The sequence below is a fragment of the Pelodiscus sinensis genome, chromosome 11 (assembly GCF_049634645.1).
Source record: "Pelodiscus sinensis isolate JC-2024 chromosome 11, ASM4963464v1, whole genome shotgun sequence".
NCBI classification, from domain to species: domain Eukaryota; kingdom Metazoa; phylum Chordata; order Testudines; family Trionychidae; genus Pelodiscus; species Pelodiscus sinensis.
In genome coordinates, this window is record NC_134721.1 from 9,928,063 (window position 1) to 9,945,846 (window position 17,784).

At 43.9% G+C, this 17,784-nt stretch overlaps 1 protein-coding gene across 39 annotated transcripts in view; it reads right to left on the reverse strand.

The window, feature by feature from the left end:
* Window positions 1-17,784, reverse strand: part of FOXP1 (forkhead box P1) — a 562,577-nt gene that overhangs the window by 305,317 nt on the left and 239,476 nt on the right. The gene's annotated exons all lie outside the window — the stretch shown is intronic.

Sequence of the window (17,784 nt, forward strand, 5' to 3'; positions counted from 1 at the left end):
CTAACCATCTGAGAGCATTTCTTAGCAGCAAATTTCACTGAGAAAACGCCTCCTTTGCTGAGCTGTGACAGGACCATGTCAGATGCCCCAGGTTAGGTGAGACCTATGCAACCAGGCCCTGATCACAACACTGCAGCATGATCAGATCGGCTGTGACAAATAGCTGCTCCTATGTCCACTACTAAACATGTTATAGGGCATTCCCTGTTTTTGAAAACAAATCAGGAAGCTCAGAGCCAAAAGGCAGTAACAGGATATTGCTGGCATCGCCATGCAAACAGGCCAAGAGATGAAAACACACAGTGAAGCAGGGGAGCATGCCACGTGTTTGCCAAGAGCTCTGCCCAACAGCGGTCCTCTCTGAGCCGAAAGTGTTCTGCAGGACACTAGGGATGTAATAACGTAGTCGATTAAACGAAGTTAATGCAATAGACTACACCAGGGATCGGCAACCTATGGCTCTCCAGCCAGATACGGCTCTTTTGTCATTCAACCTCGGCGACCCCCTTGCTCTCCCTGCAGCAGGGAGCCCGGGCCGGCACTCCAGCCTTGCAGCCACCTGTAAGATTGGAGCGCCAGCACCGGCTTCCTGTGGGGGAGAGGAAGAGGAAGTTCCAAGCCTCCCCACTGGATCTGGCTGGTGGGGAAGAAGCGGCTGCATGTGCTGCCACCTCCCTTTCCCCTTCCCCGCAGCCGGGGGAAAAGCAGCGCAGAGACGCGCTTCCTGGAGGCTTTCCAGTGGTGCCTGGGAGCCTGCCCCTCATGCCCAGACCCTGCACCTCTAGCCCCCTCACACACCGCATTCCCTACTGAGACCCTGTAACGCCCCCAGCTTGCTCCTGCACCCTCCCCTCTGGCCAGACACCTACTCATCTCCCCACCCTGCTCCTGCACCCTTCCCCTTGACAGACACCCTGCCCCCAGCCTGCTCCTGCACCCTCCCTCTTGGCCAGACACCCTACTTGCTCCAGCCTGCTCCTGCACCCATCCTTGCTCATGCCCTCCCTTGATCCTGTCCCTTCCCTCTGGCCAGATGCTTCATCCCCAGCCTGCTCCTGCACCCTACCTCCCACCCTCACCCCCTCCTCTACCCCACCTTCCGCCCAGATCCTACACCCCCATCCCTGTCCCACTCATTGGCAGCCCTGTCCCACACAATGAACCCCTCATTTTTGGCCCCAGCCCAGAGCCTAGGGGGGTCCACAAAATCCACTAAACCTGGAACCCCAGAAGAGTTAATCTGGCCTGAGGCCTTGAACCTCAGTCCTCCCTGCCCCTACCCCCCCAAAAAACACCACCATGGGGCTGGAGCACCAAGGGAGTGAGGTGTTTCAGTTGGGTGCCACATCACTGAAGGTTGCAGGTTTTTGGGGGGCTTTTTTTTCCTGCTTCTTACTTTTGTGGTCCCCAACTGATTTTTCTGTGAGTCAGTGGCCCCCAACCCAAAAAAGGTTCCCCACCTCTGCTGTAAATAAAGACAACATTGAAACTGTTTTGTGTTGGACATAATATTTTACTTTATTTTAAAATGAAGCCTGGCCAAAAAGCCCCCAATTGAGGCTCAAACCCCATCTGGCCGCAGCATCATAACAGTCCTGCACCCCCCTTAACCCTGAGCCCCTCATACACTCCAACCTAGACTCCTGCATCCCCACATCCCCAGTCCCCTGCCATAGCACTCTTGCACCCCCCCCCCAGACCCTAACCTTGTACCCTGAGTCCATCATACACCCAACCCCCCCGCCCTGAGTCCCTCATACACCCCAACTCATACTACTGCACCACCACATTGCAGGGGGATGGGGACAGGACTGGCAGAAGACAGCATGAATGCACGTATGAAGCTGGATTTAGCCAGTTATAATGTAAACTTCAAAGAAATGTGCAAAAAAGATGCAGAAGTCCCATTAAATAAAGTCTGTGAGTACAATGTTTCATTTATGCTGTTATTAATCAGGCTGGCTCAGTCCCAGCTCGCGCTGGGTCCCAGCAACTATCCCCGCTGTAGCTCTATATTTCAAGCCCTTTAAGAGCCGGTGGGCAGAGCCGCAACGGGGATAGTTGCTGGGACCTGCCGCAAGGTGGGACTGAGCCAGCCTGCCCACACTCCAGCTCTTAAAGGGCTTGAAATTCAGAGCCACAACAGGGTTTGTTGCATATACCTGGAGCAAGTCAGGACTGAGTGCTTGCAATGCTAACCCTTATCGATTAATCATGTAGTCGACATAATTTTTTACACACGTCTTAACATCCCTACTGGACACTTATATTAATCAGAATTCCAAACTATCCACACTATCAGAATTCCAAACTATCCAGCCTATCAGAATTCATACTCCAGAGATGAAAGTATGAACGGGCTGGCTTCATGCTGAAGTGATCAGAAAAGCTGCTTTTCTCAGAGAGTGCAGGGGCTGTGTTCTGTCTAGATATATTCCCATGCAGTTGGAAGGTTATCATTAATACTCAAAGACAGGCTCTTAAAGCAGTGTGATACAAATGTCTCCACACCAAACCACAATATAAATCTGCAAACTGGGAACTACAACATTTGGGTTTAGTGTCAAACTCTATCAAGTCAGGTTCTAGTAAGTTCAAATGAAAACATTTATCAGCTGGTTTCTAGGTTTCCCAAGCCATGTGCACGGGGAGGGAGACTGGGGGAAACCAGAGAATGGGGAGAATGTTTACTTGGGACTTTTTAAAACTTAAAAAATATATAGAGACGGTATTGCAAATTGATGCACTGATCTCAACTTATGGAAGGGTGATGTTGTATTTGACCTACGTATCATGAATATATGATTCTTCTGCCTTCATGATTATTGACACATCCTTTAACGCAATATTTGCATGGGAAGCAAAGTGACTTTATAAACTAAGCAGTCCGATGGCCAAGAATTCCTAAGGATAAATCGTGCTTCTGCTGGCCTTGGGCATGTCACTTATCTATCAGCGTCAATTTGCCCATCTGTAAAACGGGTATAATAATCCATGTTTACCTATTTCAAACAGATGTAATTATTGCTTTTAAAGTGCAGATATAGTAACACATATTATAAAACTGAAGAATTATTACTATTATAGTATTGTGATTTACATAAAGTGACACTGAAAAATAATACATAATGCTGAACAATTAACAATTTCCATATATTAATTTCACTATATGTTTTAGATGTATAAAGTGTGATGTTGGAAACTTTCATATAAACTGAGCAATCCTTACTATATGAATCCTTACAATATGACAATGATCACTAGTCATTAAAGCTAACTAAGTTGCACTAGTGCCAAGTGTTTTGTTTTTAAACCCATCTAATTTAGGATATCAGGCTCAAATTTGGTTAATACCATTATATATACTCCCCATCTATGGTGAAGAATTAAAAAACAACCTATTAAATTCAATGTCATCCTAGATTATCAGCTCCGGTTGAATTTAATTCATTTTATAGTTTTCGCTCACACTGGAGGGCAGGGCGAAATTTCAAAATACGATGAAAAAGTTAGAAACAATTTTGAAATTTCACTTTCACAGGTTCACAACTGACCCATTTCTCATTTCGCAAAATTCTGTGGCTTTTTGCAATAAAATATTTGCTCTAAACAATTATAGAGTATCAAGAACATTTTGTGTAATAGTTTCAATAAAATTTAAATCGAACTACTACTAACTAGCACACAAATGTATATAGGAGTACGGGAATCACATCCTTTCCTTATAGCAAGACAGAATCTAAGAGAAGCCTTCCTCCCTTCTTGTTCAAAAATGTTTGAACAATTACCATTCCAAGGTTTGTGAGTTTTTACTATGAGCTTTTGAGGTAACAGTGGATTGTAGAATGGGAATATTAAAAACCCTTTTTTCTAGGGTTGACAGAAAAATATGTTGAGTTTGCACAACAGACAAAGAAGCTGTGTACGGTGTAAATAAGTAGCCACAGAATTTTCAGCATACCTGCTGTTTATGTGACCCCACCTTCCCTCTGAAGCATCATAAACAACTTACGTAAAGGTAGTTGGAGGTTTTTTAGTTTTACACACCAATAGTTTTTGTCGTATCAAAGCACGCAATATAATAGTGAACAAATTCCTCTTGTTCCAAATGAATCCTTGTGGAAATTTCAGTGAATGCTACTGATACAGATATAATTCAGCTATTTAAAAATCTGTAGCAGGCAGATTTATAGCCTCAAAATTGTCATGTTAATAAAAAGTTTTTAGTTAAAGATTAAGCTTTAGCCTTTTTCTGTCAAATGCCATTAAGTGATGGATAAATATATGAACAAATAAATATTATTTAGGAAATATATCTTGAAGTTTCAATTTTTCTGTGTCTGTGGACATCTCTGCTAAGGACGCTGCCGTTTTCTTCATTCAACATTGAAACTAATGGGAAAAGCTATGGATTTTGAAGTTTAATAAAAAACATTCATTTCTAATGTGTTCTATTGTTAGGAATTTCAACTGAAAACAGACAGCATACACCTTTAGATAATATTCAGAAAGAAAAGCAAACAAATTTTGTTCCTTTGAAAGAGAGACTCTAATCCATGTCTCTCTTTTTTCAGCCTAATACTCTTGAGATCACAACTGGAATCTAGTCTGGTGATGAACTCAGACTAGAGTACTGGTGAGTGGAAAAGTCAAACAGAGCTGAAGAATTAGGAAAAGGGAAATAGCAGTGATTAGAGAGACACATGCCAATTCTCAGGCTATGTCTACCCTGGGAAGGTTTGGCTACAGAAGTGCTGTTGACATGCAAAAGTCGGCAAAAGTGAAAACTGGTCAAACAGAGGGAATGAACAGAATAAAGAATCATCAAACAGTTTATCCCTTGTCACCCATTCCCAGCTTTTGACAAACATAGGCGAGAGGTACCACCCCTGCCCATTCTGGCTAATAGCCATTGATGGAGCTATCCTCCATGAATTTATCTAGTTCATTTTTGAACCCTGTTATAGTCTTGGTCTTCACAACATGCTCTGGGACAAAGAGTTCCTCTGGCGAGTTTCCAATTCCCATATTTTAAAATCCCATGGACAAATTCCCTGGTAAGTGGACCCAGCTCTACTGGCACCTAATGCAGAACTGAAGTCCTGATCCATTATGGCACATAGCAGAACTGTCCATTTCAGGATGCAATGTTGGGCATTATCACAAGAGGGTACATAGCATCTATGGCATAGTGGTTCAAAAGGCTGTAAAGTTCCACATAATTAAATATGGAGAATGAGAAGTCCACCTGATTAGCCCACAGAGCTTGTCAGGGATGATCTACAAATGCAGACCCTTCAATGTCACAGGCAATCCGCATGTAACCTGAACATTTAGTGGCTTTTTTGAATAGGCACTATTACGAGAGCTTAAAGCTCCAGGTAGTGTTACCATGAAGCTATATTCTTTAAGCCAAAGCTGCTTGGCTTAAGAAGCTTATACACTTCACCAGCTATACCCGTGACGACTGTAATCTCCTGGAATCAACTCTATTCATTTTTTAAAATAAACACTATACTGTGTGCTTTTGAGGTACTCTGGAACCTCCATAATACAGGTGTCCCTGATCTGGGAACACCTGTGGTTCGGACCCTGGCAGAGAAAGGAGGAAGCGGATTTGTGTGCTCAACTGGCGGGAATGGCAGCACAGTGAAGTGCTGGTCTAGAGGCTTTTCTCCTGCCACAGCCATTGCCATGGGAAGTAGTGCTTGGGAGCGGCAGGGGATGCGGAGACACGTATGCCTCAGAGGGAGCTCCACATTCCCAGACTTCACATCTGCACACTCCAGAGCCCTTCATTACACTAAACACCCATGGCCCAGAAAATTCCATAATTTGCCATGGCCTATTTCCCAAGATTGCCAGATTACAGATCATTTCTAAATTGCTTGAGCTAGAAAATTTAACCAAAAGACTTTACAAACTAGCACACAGAATAAGCCTACAACATTTGTGATTTCATTGGAGTAACTCTGTAAGAGTTATTGGGGTATTTATAAATTCTACCAAGTATTCATGGGGCTCTCAGTTTCAAGTGCTTTTACGGCACACCTTCAAAATTAATTCTCCAGACATGCCCTGGGCCTGGAAGTACAAATGACCAAAATAAATTCAACAGTTCCTGGCCAAGTTATTTTTCACCATCCACCTTTCAAAAGAGGGGAAAAAAAATGAAGAGGCCAGATTCTGCTCTCAGTTGTACCTGTTGAAATCAGAATAATTCATTTAGCTTCAAAACACTTTATCTAATTAATATAAAAAAAACCTTTCCTCTAAAATCTTACTCTGAGAGGAGAAATTATTTTGAGACTGTTAAAAGGAAGATAAATAGCAGGCTTGTGGAAACTCAGTCAGTCTTACTCCGTCTCACATAATCGACTTTGCAGACATACTCACCATTCTTAGTACTTCTGTAAGACCTCTCACAGGGCTTATAATGTTCTCCAAACCAGAGCTCTCAGAGGTTCAAACACTCTTAATAAGTTACTCCAAAAATCAACCACCTACACTTTTTTTTTTTTAAATAAAGAACACCAACCACCAGATTTCATTGAAGTGTAAAACAAATTTGCAATTTCTGGACTAATTAATTTTTCAGATATGTTTTCCAAAAGAACATATCTGGATACTTTTCAAAACCGCAGAATCCACCAAATATTTTTAAGTCCCCCAAATCAAAAACACACTGTCTATTTACAGGAGTCAAACTTAAAGAACAGCAGCAACACCACAAAATCCCCCAGTGTAAGAATAAGCACAAGGCAGTTCACACCAAAAGAACTTTTTAAGTGAGAAGGGGTCAAAATAGGTCCTAAAAATTGTCTTACCGCCTAATTTATTGATTTATTTTATATGTTTTAGCTAAAGTGCTGCATACATTTGAAAATTCCACTGGTAGAATTGTCCTATCACTATAAACTACTCTGCCTATACACACACATTTTCCCCATCAGTGGCATTAACTAACCTTCAACCTCTTGTGAATTGTGTACAACAGATGGAGTTTTATATTATTGAAGTAGCAAGGTTAAAAACAGGGAATCTTCTACCCCTTTTCAAAAGGGCATATAGAAAACGTGAGGAGGAGGAGGAAGTTGACTTTTTACATAAAAGGGAGTCAGTCCATCTTTTTCTTCTGAAAAAGTGCTGATAAAAACTCATCAAATTAGAGCCAGAATAGAGGCCAAACTATAAATGATGATATTCATGTTAGTAATGGAAAGGATATCAGCTCCTTAGTTACAAATGTTCAGATGGTTGTGCTCCCAAAATAAAAAAGTAAACAGTGAGCTCAAACTCAAATGACTATCTGAGCAATTACGCAGGATTTATACAACATGCACTGAAAAAAATATATGGGCAGGAGAGGAGAAACACTCCCAAATTACAATTCACAGTTTTACAGTGAGAAAGCCATCACAATTTAACATCCTGGATGTGGTGACAAACTCCTGCCATGAATGGGAGAGAAATACGACTTCACAAGTGGGAATCACAAACCCGGGCAGGCAAGCAGCACCAAAGGAGGGTTTGGTTTTTTTTTAAATGCCTTAACTTTACTGGCTCGCAAACGAAGAGGGCGGAGCTGTAATGACCACTGAAGTCCCTGGTATTATAACATTGCCACTATAATGTTAACACGGCTACAATAAGCTAAAATAAATATACATGGAAGACACACTTCTGGCATGGGGCAAGGCAACAGGCCACTGCATTAGTCAGAAGCAACCAGTCGACGTGTCATAACCTGACAAAATCTGGGTTCTGCACTCATTTCCGTTACAGCAACAAGAGGACAACTCTGCACTCTTGAAGCCAGGCTCCAAAGCTGAAAATGTAAAACTAGTCTTTTCCTTGTAAACTGAGTCATGTTTGGGTGTGGAATGAGCCACATCTATGCTGGATATTCAAATCCATCCTCCCATTTGCTCTAGTGTAGGGCCAATCTTTCTATGCCACGTGACCCAATGATAAGATGTTTGTTGCCTGGCACAGTTAAAGGACAAGAGCAAGACTTTAAGCACAATTCACATCATACTGTTAGGTTCTGAATAGGCGAGGAAAAGAAACAGAACTGGATCTTTCCAACATAACTCTATTTGTAGTACATATGAGACTTGCCTTCAGACTTGACTCATCCCACACCTGGATTTGGAGATAAGAACCACCCACTCCATCTTGGGACTCCTTCCAGGCCAAACCAGAATGCAAGCTTCCAACTTACTATCCGTTATGCCCCAAGAGAAAATAAAAAAGCAAACTACATAGCTATGTAAAACCAGCTCTTTAAACTAGAGGACTATGCCAATGTGCTCAGGCCCTCTTATCTAGCACACAAAATATATTTTTTTCAAAGCTGGTACTATATAGGCATTAAATGTATTGTTCTACCACCGTCCACTGCCCGCCTCCTAAGTTAGCCCTAGAGAAGCAACTCTATCTTGCATTTTCCTCTTCCCGGTCAAATCTCCCCACCTCTGCCTTACTGGCCCTGGCTCAATTGCATGCATCATACTTCCCTCTGGAGGGCATGAACTCTTTGAGAGTTTTGCCTTCTGATCCCACATACGGGTGCATGCAGGCAAGAATTAGTTCTGCAATCTGGAATGGCTCACCAGGCATCGCAAATACCAGCACAAAACTTAACTCAAGGACAGTGGTGCTAGAACACTATTTATAGTGGGAGGGCTGAAAGCTACTGAACAAACCTGTCAACCTTGGATAACAGAGGTTGGGGAACCTTAGGCTTGGGGACCAGATGCGGCCCCCGGCTTGCCTAGATCCGGCCCCTGAGGCTCAGGGCTGCCCCTAGCATTGGGGAACCAGTGCTGGTGCACTAGTCCCTCCGCTATCACCCCGTGGCATGGAGCACACAAAATCGACTAGTTTGCACTTTCCCCCCTCTCTCCCAGCCTCTGGTGTGTGAGGGGAATGTGGAGAGTGTCTTTCTCCTCCTTATTCGGGGGCCATAGTGAGGGTTTTTTTTTCCCCCCGCTTCTCACTTGTGTGTGGCCCCACGGCTGATTTTTCTGTGGGTCAGCGGCACCTGACTCAAAAACGTTCCCCTCCCCTGTTGTATAGGCTGGAGGCCACTCAAGCCCAGGGATACTGCTGTACTCCCAACATTGCTACTTCCAGCACTTATGCAAAAGTAGTGTGTTCAGTATCCATGTCCAACCACAGAGCAACAACTGGCATGACAGATTAAAGACAGTCTAAGAGCTCTGATGACGGAGTAAAAATGTGCCCCTCCCACTCCTCCATGGCCTTTTTCACTCCCTTTTCCAAGTCAAGTGGGCTTGCTAGGGGGGCAGGTCTACACTTAAAACACTGCATCGGTGCAGCAGCACCGCTGTAGCACTTAAGTGAAAACATTCCTATGCCGAGAAGAGACCTTCTCCCATTGGTATAGCTAATGCACTTCCGCAAAAGGCAGCAGTTACACCAGCAAGAGAAGCTTTCCCATCAGCATAGCTTTGCCCACACACAGGGAGGGGGAAACAGGTCAGTATAGCTACTCTGCTCAGGGCGTGGGATTCTCATACCCGAGTGAGATAGTTATAACCATATAGACCTGTAGCTAGTTTTTCCCTGTTGCATTTTGTCTATCTCTTGCAGCCAGTGGTGTCCTGATTAAACCAACCTATCCCAGCAGGATACCTCATCACAGAAGCAAAAATGTATTGCCTGGACTCTAATACTATTTTTTTAAATGGCAGAAGAGACTTTTGTCCATATCTTGCAGTTAATATACTTAGTTTCATTAGGTTCACAAACACACATGGCCAGTCAAGTAATACTAAATGATGAAGGTACCATGTCTGTCACGGAGGTCACAGAACATGTGTATTCTATGGCTTCCTGTGACCTCCGTGACACGTGTCGCAGCCATTGTGGGTAGTCCCAGGGCCACAAGCAGCTGCGGCTCCTTGGCCAGGTGCACTAGTTACTGCTGGGGTGGCCCGGGCAGCTGGCCCAAGGCACCAGCCAAGCTCCCAACAGGGTCAGTGGCTCCTAGCTGCACCCCCAGGATAGCTGGAGCAATGGTTGACCGACCGCGGCTTCTCCCTCGGTGGAAGCAGCTGGTGCCATGGGCCCTTCAGGTTCTCTCCCGAGATTTAATCAGGGGTATTTGTGGTACGTATCATGGACAAGTCACGGGCCATTATTTTTTTTGTCTTGCCGATGACCTGTCCACGACTTTTACTAAAAATGCCTGTGATTAAATCATAGCCTTAAAGGCCACCAGTCATTTTACTGGATATTTGCTACATGCAACCAGATCTGATCTCCGCAAGTAAATTGAAACGATGACAAGCCCATCAAAGAATATGCATTGCTGTGTTAACACAGGTACTGAAAAGTAACAGTATGGCTAAAGATCAGAATAACAGTTTCTCAATCTAGAGGCACATGCTAACCACCAAGTCATGACGCTTTATTGTGTGGTTAATCTTACAGATCTGAAAAGGGATGATGGTGAATTGTAAGCATGGATAATACAGGCCACCACTTGTTAGATACTTGATAGGGGATTCAATCAAATGCATTAGCAAAGTGGAAGAAAGACTGTAGGTATAAGTAAAGAACTGACCAAATCCTGCTCACCTCATTCACTTGAGAAGTTGTGCTGAAGTCAAGAATGATTTGGCCCAAGAACAAAACATAGGAGGACCAGAACCTAAAAACTGAGAGATGGGTTTTCCTTCTAGACCACTTACAGCATTATAGATAGCAGTAGTTTTCAACCTGTGGTTCACTACGTACGTCTCAACACTTCCCAAAGAGTTGGCACCTCCATTTGAAATTTTTAGGGATCCACAAGGGAGAAAAAAGTTGAAAGCCACTGATATATAAATATTGGAAGGGCCAAAAGTTTAAACCAAGTATGTTTTCACTGTTCTCCTGAGATCATCAATGCCACCAGATAATAGTTTAGAGCAAGAGCTGGGCAAGCCCCAGCTGGAGCGATTGCGCAATCAAGCCCAGGACATGCAGCAGACAGAGGGAACTAGCCGTTTCTGGTCCCCACACCTTGCCCCTTCCCTCCATCATTTCTCCTCCTCCTCCCATGGTACAACATACCCTGAGGACACAGCTTTGGGGGTCCTGGTGCAGCGCAGCGACAGCAAATGCACCCCACACTCCCCGCAGCGGCAGGAACTGCGCATGAAGTGGAGCGCACTGGGTGAAGGCCCTTGCTCCACTGCGACTCCCCAAAGCTGCATCCCAGAAAAAAGGGCAGGACGACGGCAGGAAAAGAGGCGGAGCTAGTAAAAGACAGCTCCTTCCAGTCTCCCGCTGGAAGTTCCAGGCTGGATTAAGCAATCAGGCAAGTCAGGAGTTTGAGACCCATGGTTTAGAGAGAACACTCCTCTGGCACATTTCTGAAGTCCTCAATACAGCATTCCAGGAACTCATGCTAATGAGATTTGTTCAAACAAATTTAACACTCTTCCATGATGCCTCAATTTATTTTATGAATCTTCTTGATCAAATGGCTTCAGAAAAGTCAGATTTACCCACATCTAGACAAAACTCTTTCTGAAACTAGATATGGATATACAGGCAGTCCCCGGGCTACATGGATCCGACTTACATCGGATCCCTACTTACAAACGGGGTGAGGCAACCCCACACTAGCTGCACCCCCCCCCAGCAGACCAGGGAGACACGGAGCGGCTTTTCTCAGCAGACATCTCAGCTTGAGAATAAAGGACTGAGGGAAGTGAGGTGTGGGAGAATAAAACTGAGCTCTGGAGAAATGTTTGGCTAGAGTTTCCCCTACAATATGTACCAGTTCCGACTTACATACAAATTCAACTTAAGAACAAACCTACAGTCCCTATCTTGTACGTAACCCGGGGACTGCCTGTACATTAGTATTTTGTTGTCAGAGGAGTGTACTCTTTAAGTTTGTCCTTCCCACAACCTGCAGATGTAATATAGCTTCTATAACTATAGATTATGCAATTTAAATAAAAACTCTGAATTCTATAGCATCATTCATCTGAGGATCTCAAGTGCTTTACTAGTTAGTACTCATTCTCACAATGTGTCTAGTAACACACACAAGGAGGTCATGACATCCAATTTTAGAGATGGACACACAAACCAGTCAAATTATTTGACCCAAGTCAGAGAGTGAGTGAGCAGTGAATTTGAAAATAAAATCCGGAAGTAATAAATGTCAGTTTCCTGTGATAACTACAACAACACAGCAAAATTCCCTGAAAGCTGAGTGCTTGGGAAGCCACTCAGAAGAGATTCAAAAGATGCCCAGATGATTGGTACAGTGCTCACAGCCGGAATGGTGGTACACATCTGCACTTGCCTTTGTGCATATAACATTTATTCTTTTGATGGGTGGAAAAAAATTAAAGGGAAGATTGTAACACAGCGTTCACTGACTTTTCACATCATGCACTATAGTGTACATAGGCACCAACCGCTAAAGGGGTGACCCTTAGCATTGTGTGTGCAAGTGAGACTCACTGGAAGCCTTTATAACAATTAGAGCAAAATCACTGGGAATCAGGACTCCTGGTTTCTATTTTCAGCTCTGACACTGGATTTGTTGCATTTAACTTCTGTACCTTAGTTTACTAGTGTACAATTCTGTATGTACTAATACAATCTTTCACTTTTTCGATAAAGGGATGTAAATTAGATGATTCGAAATTGTAAATGAAGCCGGGATTTGAATTTCCCACGCTTAATTTACATAATGGCGGCTGCAGATTTTGTTCGAAAAGCAGCTTTTTGAAAAAACGCCACAGCTGCCATTATGTAAATGAAGTGCAGGAGCCAGACATGAGGTCAGAGCAATGAATGTACTATGCTCAGTCTCAGAGGGCTGTGATGGTCTATAACTAAAAAACTTCAACAACAATGGTCCTGTAGCACCTTAGTCTCTAAGGTGCTATAGGACCAATGTTGTTTTTCAAGTTTTTTTAATGCTCGTCAGGTTCCCAAACCTGAAGCAACAAGAAGAAACATTCTCAAAAGTTAGCATATTTTGAGGCTGCCTTAATTTTTGCATAGTGCCCTGTTTATGAAAGCTCTGTAGGCAGTTGTCAGCAGGGGAAAGCAGAAGAGAAAAATATGAGCGTTAAAGGCATGGCACGGTGACACATTCTCTCAGGGAGTGGTGGCTCTTCCCGGCCAGACAAGCTGGTGGGAACTCAAGGAAAGAATTATCTGGACTGCTATGGGTTTTTCTCCAGAAAGAAAAATGGTGTGGCCCACTGTATTATCCAGTAGGGAGAGAAACCTTTTAGCTCCTCTTTATGCCACACTTAGGGGGAGAGAAAAAAGGCAGAACAGCATTTACTGGTTCTGCCCTGTGCAGAAAAAATGTAGGAGCATGAACTGAGCTCAGACCCAAAGATTAATTTGTTGATTGTCTCACTGGGTCCTGAATTACGTGCAGCTACACTTTTGTTATCAATATTTAATCACCATTTAACTCTGCCATGCATAAAGAGTTGAAATTTTAAACTAAGAGTAAGTTTGCAAAATCCTTTTGTGTTGATTTTTTCTCGTTAAGGATTTTCTAAAGGGTACTATCTCTGCTATCTTGAAAGTCTGCATGTACCTTTTGTTATTAATAATGTACAACTTTAGTAACATATTTTTGTACTTTCCAATTTTGCAGCATGCAAGCCATCCCTGATTTACAGTGTCCCCTGAATTTGTCTGATTACCAAAAATGCCTTTATGTAACATTTAAACAAATGACCACTGCAGGAAAACTAACACTATTGAGCATATTTCTCTATAAATATGCTCCTGCAAAAAGGGGGAGGAGAGGGGGAAATCAATATTTTAATTCTGATTTTCACTTTGAAGAAAGCTGGCTCTGGTTTGTCCAGCAATTTAATTAGGCATAATGATTAACAATGTTAAATAAAGGAGAATACAAACATGAATTCTGAAGGCTTAACCATCAAAACTCTTACAATATCTAATCAGTTATTTTTGTCTCCATCTACATTCTACAGAGCTCACACAGGAAATACCTGAAGTAAAAAAAAAAAAAATCAACAGCATCACCCGTGCCCTCTTATCTGACTTTGCATGCTGGTGTGTTTCTGGGAAGCAGAGGACCATACCAATGTTCCTGAAGGAGTGAAGAGGATTGCACTGTGTCGCTTTAACTACTAGCATAGAAGATGGGATTCACCTGAAATTAAGCAATCAAGCAGCTGAGCTCAATTTCAATCAACCAAACTCCTAACCCGTCTTTATTTCAGTGGCAATACTCTAATTAGGACTCTGTTACCATTTCCATTATGAACTCCCCTTCCCATGGTTTATTATCTTGGTCGTTTCAATTCCCACCACGTCAAAACTCGATTTGCAACTTGCCAGCCCAGGTGTCAACTGTTTTGTATTTATTTTATGTTATCTAGACAGAGACTACTTCTGCTGCCACTGAATTCACCATGTAAGTTATGCCATTGGCTTCAATGGGAGCAGGGGAGGATCCATAATTTGCCATAGAAACCAGCCTTGGCATTTCAGACCCACTTTGCATTCTATTCAGTTGTGTGTCCTGCTGTGCATTTGGGAAACATCAGGTGCTGCACTTTGTACAGTAGCTGGTCATGGAAACGAAGTATCAAGAAAAGTGGTAGATTCTCTGTCTCCTACCATCTTCAAATCAAGTCTTGATGCTTTTTGGAAGATGTGTAACAAGTTGTGCTTCAGTCAAAACACAAACTTACTGGCCTTAATACATGGGGGAACTGGATTCAATTTGCCATACAGAAGGTCAGACAAGATGAGCTAATGGTCCCTTCTGGCTTTATACATTATGATTCTGACTCATCTAAGCTCCTTAGTGTTGCATGATGCATGCAAGGAGACAAGCCCAAGCATGTGTTGTGTCCTGGCTAACAGAATACAAAATATCTTTGCTTTTGCAGATGTCGGTAATAAACTTCAGGTTAGTTTAAAACAGTTCTGAGTACTGCAAAGAGCGCTCCTAAACTCACGCACAAGTATAGAGCACGCGGGGGAGGGGGGGTCTGATGTATCGCAGTGTGCAAAATTTTTCATTATGCATCAGGCCAATTTCAATCAAACCAAAAGGAAAATCCAGCCCCGCTGACAGCAGTTCGGGTCCCCTACACCTGCACTAGCCACAATTCCTTCCTCCTCCAGATACAACCTGCCTGCTCTGGGGAAGGCCACAGCAGCATCTTTGGATTGAGACACTTTTGATATACCCCATGGAGATTCCGAGGCCAAGTAACTCCACCCTAGAAGCTGCATGGGGCATATCAAATCTTTCAGTCAAGATGCTTTTTGGCACAACTACAGTGACAGCGACACCCAGGTCCTTTTAAATTGTCAGGCCCATAAGCAACTGTCTTCTCCTGGGAGAAACAGAACAGCTATATTCCTTGGACTATAAGCTTATCAGGGCAGAATCTGTCCCATCTCGAACGTCTGAAAAGTATTTTAAGACATCTTAGGCACCCCTAAACAAACAATAATATCTAAATACCAAGGCAAGGCATAGACTATGCTGCTGATAAACCACAGGAATGGCAACGAATTGCAATACAGGCAGTCCCCAGGTTACATACAAGATAGGGACTGTAGGTTTGTTCTTAAGTTGAATCTGTATGTAAGTCGGAACTGGCATCCAGATTCAGCCGCTGCTGAAACTGTCCAGCGGCTGACTACAGGAAGCCCGAGGCAGAGTTGCTCTGCCCCTGGCTTCCTGGAATCAGCCGCTGATCAGTTTCAACAGGCTGAATCTGGACGCCAGTTCCGACTTACATACAGATTCAACTTAAGAACCCCAGGCGTCCCCAAGTCAGCTGCTGCTGAAACTGATCAGCGGCTGATTCCAGGAAGCCCGGGGCAGAGCAACTCTGCCTTGGGCTTCCTGTAGTCAGCGCTGGTCAGTTTCAGCAGCGGCTGACTTGGGGACGCCTGGGGCAGAGCAGCTGGGGTGCTGCTGGGTTGCTCCAGTAGCGCCGCTCCTCAGCGCTACTTGACCAACCCAGCAGCACCCCAGCTGCTCTGCCCCAGGCGTCCTGATTCAGCCGCTGCTGAAACTGACCAGCAGCGGCTGAATCAGGACGCCTGGGGCAGAGCAGCTGGGGTGCTTCCGGGTTGGTCCAGTAGGGCCCAGAGCGGCGCTGCGGGACCAACCGGCAGCGCCCCAGCTGCTCTACCACAGGCGTCCGGAGAAAAGCCTGGTCTGCTGGGGGGGAGGGGGCGCACTAACTGCGCACCCCCCCCCCCAGCAGACCAGGCAGATGGGGAGCAAAGCCTTGGAGGACGCGGGCAGCAGGACAGCCGTAGCGCGTCTGGGCTATCCCGCTGCCCGCGTGCTCCACGGCTTTGCTCCGCGTCTCCCTGGTCTGCTGTGGGGGGCTTCCCCCCAGTAGACCAGGGAGACGCGGAGCAGCTTTTCTCACCCCGTAGGACGCGGGCGGCAGGACCGCGGCGCATCTGGGCGTCCCGCCGCTCCCGTCCTCCGGGGCGAGAAAAACCCCTTTCGTAACTGCGGATCCAACATAAGTCGGATCCGTGTAACTCGGGGACTGCCTGTATTCACTTGAACGCTATGAATTTCATCCTGTCTGGTAAGGGTTTTTTTTTTTTTTTTGGCAACAAAGAGCTAAAGAACACATTATCCATAAATCTATTTTAATTTGAAACAGAAGAGAGTGTGTTGGGATTTTTTTCCCCTTAACATGTATTTTTAAAAGAAATAATTAAATAAAAATAGCTGTAATTCTTTGACATATTTAATCATTCTGTAAAATTCTAAATTTAAAATGAAACCATTTTATATTCAGAGAAGGCCAAGAGAACAGCACTGACATCACAGCGAACAGCAGCCACTGCTTAATGGTTACATCAGTGTTGCTTGTTGCTATGGTGCTTAACCGACTATTAATTTCTCAAAGAAGGTGATTATAAGGCAGCCATATGAACCTCAGTCAGATGACACCACTTCAATACCAAACACTGACATGTGTTACTCCAGTCTTCCGCAAGTTAATTTTATGAATCACCACTTTTGTGATGTTAATGTTGCTTTCTAACTTTAAACTTACAGAAGTCAACAAAAAGAAAGGCAAGAAGTTAAAGTAGAAGCAAAAGATTCTCATAAAAATGCTTCATGGGAGCTGATTTCTTTTTTGTTTTGTTTTCACTATGCCCTAAAAGGCCAAAAAGCGTGTACTTTTACAAGGATAAGAAGTAACCAGATGAAGAGCCAAATTAGGCTCTTACACTGTATTAGCACAAGTCAAAGCAGATGTAATGTCAATTTGACAATTCCTTGGGATTCATCTTATTGTTAAGGAGCCTTCAGCTGGCTAGGAGCAATTCTGTAGCAACACTGGCACCACCCAGCAGGGAGCGATGGGGCATTTTGAGAAAAAGAGCGCATGATCCCCAGCTGCAAGGAAAGCCCCTTGCACAATAGACAGCCAACAGAGAAGACTGTTCAAATTTTGACTGAGGACAAGACTGATGGCCAAATGTTCCCAAAGGCAAATGGACGGGAGCCAAAAGGAGGTGGCCCTAAGTTTCAATTGAAGGTCTAACCCATTGGCTTAATTGGAGATGTACAGGGCTTAAACTAGAGCCTTGTATGTTAGAAACTAATCCTGCAGTCCCTAGTCACACAAGCATTCCCATTTAAATCATTGGGCTACTTCCACAAGTAAGGAATGGAATATTTAAGGTTTTTGCGGGATCGGGCCCATATACAGGCAGGTCACTATAATACAAAAAAGAACGATATTTGTA